The sequence below is a fragment of the Octopus bimaculoides genome, chromosome 12 (assembly GCF_001194135.2).
Source record: "Octopus bimaculoides isolate UCB-OBI-ISO-001 chromosome 12, ASM119413v2, whole genome shotgun sequence".
In the NCBI taxonomy this organism is placed as follows: Eukaryota; Metazoa; Mollusca; class Cephalopoda; order Octopoda; family Octopodidae; genus Octopus; species Octopus bimaculoides.
The window spans coordinates 5,377,657-5,384,698 of NC_068992.1; positions in this window are offsets into that span (position 1 = coordinate 5,377,657).

The following is a 7,042-nucleotide window of genomic DNA, read 5'->3' on the forward strand; positions in this document are numbered from 1 at the left end:
TTCCTTGCAAAAAATAGATTAATTAAGAAAACTAAAATAGAAATAGCACTCCATGTTATTCGAAAACGTTATACTGTTGTGGTTTCGTCTTTGCTTCTCTTATCATAATGTTATTGACATGGCATCTATAGCATCATACTCCCTGAGCTTACAAGTGTAATATAACATCAGAGATTTGCTACCAGACTTTAAAGAGAACATTTAATTCTATAGCAATGAGTATTCTACTTTCAGAAAATAGGCAAACATACTGGGACAAGTAGTATGATTAAATTCGTAGTACTGCTGGTTATGGAGTCATACGTTTTCCCCAATCACTTTGAGGTATATAAAACGCTCGCTATCTAAATTAGAGGGATATCAACATAGAATATGTCAGTGCGACCAAGTCAGTACGTAGTAACAGGATTTCAACACAGATACAACTACAATGTTTGAGCAATAAAAAAAAGAACAATAATCTCCATATTGTGCGTTACGTTGTGTGTGTGGCAATTGAAATCTTGTATCATTTATGAAGCCTTGTTATATTTTGGGCATATTTCATGTATTGCAGTGAATCAGATAATATTAGTAAATAAAACACACTTACTCACCTTTGTTTAAAGTACGTTATCCGCTATAATATTCAAAAACTATCTTTATGTATTTATTGAACGGGAAGATCATTTATATGTTTAAATTTCTCTTAAGATTTCCCAGTTAAAGTGCATATTCACTTTAAAACAATTTAAAACGAAATTGTCAAAAATGTGTTTACAAAGAAAATATTACTTCCTTTGTAGACAAATTTTTATCTCACTGTCAGGAAATTCGAAGAAATCAAAATTGGATATTTCTCTTCTCGAGATTTTTGCTCACTGTTCCCAGGGCCCCGACAATTATGAGTACTACTGCTACATCATTTTTCATCGACCACAACTACTTAACTTCCCAACCTGTCGTATCTCTTGACATTTCTTTCTTCCTTATCGCATAGCTTGTTGTCAGCTGGGCATGCAATATCTATGATCCAGCATAGTGTGTTTTCTTCCTCAATTAGGACTATGCCTGGCTACTTATTCGCTATCCCATGCCAGCACTGAATCATAAAGTCCCATAGGATCTTTGCATTTCCATTTCTGACGATGCCTTCAGATTTGGTGTCATACCAATATTTTGCTCTGCCAAGTCCATACTTGTTGCAAAGTATCCAATGGACAACCCTGGCTATATTGCTGTGGGGTCTCTTATATTCCTTCTGGACTAGTGGAGTACATTGGCTGGTAATTGCCCATACGGCTTCACCATTGGGTCCACAGATTCTGCACTTATCACTTTCTGCTGTGTTGTCTATTCTGTTGCTTATGTAGTTTGTTCTTAGTACTCTGTTTCCAGTTTTAAATCACTTATTATTATTATTATTATTATTATTATTATTATTATTATTATTATTATTATTATTATTATTATTATTATTATTATTATTATTATTATTAGGAGAATCGTTACTATAGCGGGATTGTGAGTTTAAATTTCGTCAAATTCGATTTTGCATTTCATCCTTTCGCAGTCCAGAAAATAAATATGAATAGGACACATGAATTAAGGTAATCAACTTAAAGACACTACTAAAATTTACGTGCATTTTGACAAAATTTCAATCCATTGTCCTGTGCTGGAACTTTCAAAATTCGTCTTCAAACGAATAGAATCCTCTCCTGTATATTGTTCTTCATTATGAGAAATATATCTTCATTAACGCTCTACGAGCGTCAAATATTTAGCTATTAAATTAAAATTAATATTAAGCATATTTTAAAGATATTTATTTACATAATTCTATATTCTACTCAATGCTGGAAAACATTCGGTACAAAGCCATTACACATTTTGAAGTTCATTTAATAAATTTGATAAGTAATAATGTACATAATATATTAATTACATTAAAGATAAAGGAAAATTAACGAGAAATAGCACCGACAAGAAAATAAATATGAAAAACCTCGACGCTATTTGCTATTTCACTCGCTAAATACCACTTAACAGCAACAGAAAAGTTAATCTAAAACCAATTTCTTTGATTAATTTTTGCATTTAGAAATAATTGCCCCAAGAGATCACTACATTTTAAACATTTACTTTCCTTCATTCAAAAATCATTGCATTTCTGGGAAAAATGTTCTCTCCTAACAATGGCTAAATATATATATATATATATATGTGTGTGTGTGTGTGTGTGTGTGTGTGTAATGTACGATTCACTGGTCGGTAAAAATTATGACATAATAATAATAATAATAATAATAATTATTATTATTATTATTATTATTATTATTATTATTATTATTATTATTATTATTATTATTATTATTATTATAGTTATAAAAATAATATTAACAATAATAACATTAACAATAATAATTATAATAATAATGTATATATTTACGTATATAAAAATGCATTTGTGCATGTGTTTATGCGGATGTGCGCGTGAACGTGTGTATGTATATGTGTAGGCATGTGTATCTTTAATATTCGTGTAAGTCTGTATGTTTATGTAGAAAACTTGGTGAATTGAATAATTTATAAATACAAACGTACTAAATCGGTACGTATGGAAATATTATACTACTGCGATATCATGTACCGAACTGACCGTTGGAATATCGGTATATCAACAATATAGTCGATACTCATGAACAAAGGATTCAACTTCGAAGCAATGGCATTTAATCTGCCATGCAAGAGAAATATGAACATCGACTGTTGTGAGCAGAGCGTAATTGCTGCAGCCGAACGTCTCTCCCCAAATATGTGGCCTCAGGCGCATTTCCATATACTTCTAGTCATACGTGTTTTTGTGTATGTGTATTTGTGGGTACGCCTTTGTGTCCCGTATGCAGGAATATATAAGTGTGTGTTTATATATGCCAATACATATAAGTAGAATTAATATTTGCATTCGAATAATACGCATTTCAGATAGCACTCATATTATTTTAATTAATCTTATATAGAATCATACTGCACCATACTAAATGATGTTATAGACCTCCTCATCAGTCAAATTTGAATGGTTGCCATCAACATCTGATCTCATTTACAATTCACTCCCACATTCCCGACAGACATGACAGTAGAATTCTATCAGATTAGATCCATTGGTGATAGATTATTGAATTAAATTCTTCTACAAAATTCATCGTTAACCTTTCCCATTATCATCACTCATTTCAGTAATTTTTTAACACATATGTATATGTGTACGTGTATAATTACACCCAAACACACACACAAGCACATATGCTCATATACACATGTATGTGATTATGTGTACATACATAAACAAGTCATACTTTCTCACACACATCAGTTGACTAAATTCTGTTACTTTCCAGCAATGTGTAGTTATGTTCTTGCTTCCAGTCTTTTATTGTACATTCAAACTATAACATCTGCCTGTCAATATCATCTGATTTAACTTGTTATCTAACATGTACAGTCGCAATTTGTCTACTAATTAGATATGACATGACAAAAGATGAATTTACACAATCATTTATTCTTCAATAATTCCTTCTTTCATGCAATAATTTACTGCAACAATACATGATATATGATATATAGAATAATATCTATATTGAGACGCTATGTTCATATTTAGAAGCATATTTATTTCTTGTCACATTTTATAATTCTACTTTAATAATATTTTAGCTTTCTATTTTAGTTAGAATTTGCACTGCATTTCAGTGTATCTGTGTATCTGTATATATTATCCTTAAGACATATTATTTAACTCTTATTTATTCCTTTAAAGATATATAAATCTTAAACTGTTGGGTGATGTAAGTGATTGTAATTGTACCATTGCCAATAAACCATAAATTTTCATAAACGCATCCTAATTACTTCACGTTAATTTTAAATTTAGAGTAGTTCTACACGCATTCATTTAGAATAATAGTGTAATAACGCATTTGGAATTTCACTAAGGAAAGATATTTCAATTAAATGATATTAGAAAATAAGAAAAGCGAGACTCAGTTGTAATGATAAGAGACTTCGACATGTGGCATTGAAGGATATTTCACTTGTCTCGAAATATAAACCTAAAACTCATAAATACATGAAGAGAAGAAATAGACTTCAGAGAAAATAGAACTAAAGATACGATGCACTATTCCTTGAAAAGTAGGTATAGTAGTGGTTGCCTTGTTCTTCGTCAACTCTCTTCGATCGTAGAGGGTTGATTTGTGGTTTAATAAACAATAATTAAAAAATATTATTTAAATTATTTGTTGTCAAAATACCGTGCAAATTTAGAGCTTAATGATGTAAAATTATGGTTTAAAAAAAATGAAACGAATTTGTCTTGCATCGTATCTAAGAGCTTCCGGGATATTTGAGACAAACAAGTGAATAATCAGAAAAACATAATTAGAGTTTCTCACACCAGGCTATCTAATCCATGACAATATACTCCATCTAATAGTGTTTTGCTGCCGATTTCAACTTGCGCTTCATCGCATAACAAAAATGAAATAACAATGACCTAGGCACAGCGGTATTATTAATGAGTCAGTAAGTAAGTTGCCCGTAGTTATCGTCTACAAGATAGACTAACATCTATGAGACACGTCTTAATAGAATAATCTATTGCGACACATGGAGAAGTAACAGACTATATTATAATTACGTATATTAAGGAATGAAAGCCGCCACCTTATTATATTTATGACAATATTTCACTGCACAAACAGAGCACAAAGGATCAATTCATCTTGAGGTTTTAAAAACGAAACAATAGATATCAGATTGCCATCGCTTGGATCACTTCCCTCAGAAATCTGGTTAATCAGATTTACCCTCGAATTTAAACAACCACAGCAGCAACTACACTCAACATTTTATTTTTAAAATTATTTTGTGCTGTGTACGTAGCTACTGGGTAAATACATCAGATTCTGAATCTCTGCAGTACATCAGAGATATGCGTTATCTTCCATATCATCGGTAAAAAAAACCTATGGCTTAATATAATTGTAGCAACTGGTATTGGATAACAGATTTGTCTCTCTTTCGTCTTTTCAAAAATAGTCGCCATGTCACTGAAAATGTGATAAGCTTTTCCGTATAATGATTTGAAATCCCTATATCTAAGGAAGATGATGTGGTAGAATATTTCAAAATATTTAAAAGGAACAATTTCAAATGTGGATTAAGTTTCTAACCTCCCTGACAAAGCTTGACAGTCCGAATATCTTATATCACACTCCTCGAACTCATAGGAAATACTTGTCTAACTTGACACCTTAATAACTTCAAAAATGTACGGAAAATGTTACTGCAACAAATATTAAACATTTCTTACTAGTAGTATATTCTGACTAGAAAAGGGCTTTATTGAAAATATTGCAGCAATCAATGGAATGAAGGATAAATGATTCAGAGAGAAATCTTCATGTGAGAGTAGTTATTTCCATTTCATGAAAATATGGTAATTCATTTCGGCATAGACCGTTCCTAGTTTTCATATTTTCCACTGATTTGTTACGAATGCTATCAGTGCTGGAAACAGGATAATAGTAATGACTTTGCCAATCTTCACAGGCATATTCAGCGATCTAAAATACTGCAGAAATTAAATGAATTAAGCTACTTGAATACAGAGAAGAGCATGCTATTCATAATGCACTTAACCGTTTTACTTTTTGGTCGGGGCTTAACTTGTGTTTTGGCATATCCCAGATATGTTTCCGTTCTCATTTTCTGTTACACTTTCTGGAGCGTGACTATACCATCTTTTTTCTTTTGTTATTCCATACTGGTGGCATAGCTTCCAGTGTATATAGGTTCCAACTTTGTCATTATTATTATTGTTGTTGTTTTCTTAATTTTTTTTTAAGAGAACATGCTGACAAAATCGATACCACGCCGGGTAATGATTGTGTACTTAAAATACACCGGTATTTTACTTTCTAAGGTGGAATACCCTCGAGGTCGATTTGGGATTGATAAAATAAGCAAACAATATAAGAAAGAAGTACCAATGTGTTTGCTACTGCTGACATTGTTCTTATCGCTGTCATTATGTAGGCCTGATGGCAGAAATATGACGTACAGAACACGTACATGTGATATTTCTATAGAATATAATTCGGAGTTCTAACTACGACAGTTACATTTTTTATCGTTCCTTTCATGTTAGATAAAATAAAGACTCCGTCGATTGGTGATGGATGATCATGGGATGCAAGCAGAGAGACCTACGCCAGCCTCTACGCCACCGGTGTTATCCTAGGAAAAAGCAATGGCTGATACATCGCCACTCATTTATACAGGTGAGTAAACTAGAGCAACGTGAAATAAAGTGTCCTACTCAAGAACACAACGCACAACCCGAGGCGGAAATAGAACTTACTACCTCATGACTGTCAGCCCGACGTTCTAAATATTGAACCATGCGCTTTCGATGCCAAATAATTAATTTTAGGTTATTCACTAAATCCTTTCTCCCCCAATTCTGTGTCGTACGTCGAAAGCAGACTCTATCAATAATATGTCCGTTGTTGTTGCATTTTCGCCTTAAAACAGCTGCGACGAAAGACTAAAACGGATTGCGATATATATTTCCGATTACTAAATAAATATTTCTCATTTGAAAAGAAGCGGCGCTTTGTAAGATACTTATCTTGTACTTCGTAAGATACCAATCTTAGTTTGTTTTTCAGACCAAGTGTAATAGTATTCAGCAGAAGACAGCCTCTGGGAACAAGAGTGCAAATGTATGTATCATCAACTCAATGCCGATCAACACATTAAAAATGGAGGAGGGAATTAAAGTGTTAACAGGTAGAAATCTACGAATAACAAAATATACTTCTCTGTGTGTATTCAATTCTAATGTATTCACCTCAAGGGCCGACATTCAAGTATAGCATTAAAATATATCTGCAATTTTATCAGTTAATCTAATGAAATATCTTGCGCGCGGAAACATGTATCTACCTACATAAATATGAATATATACTTATCACACACACAAGCACACACA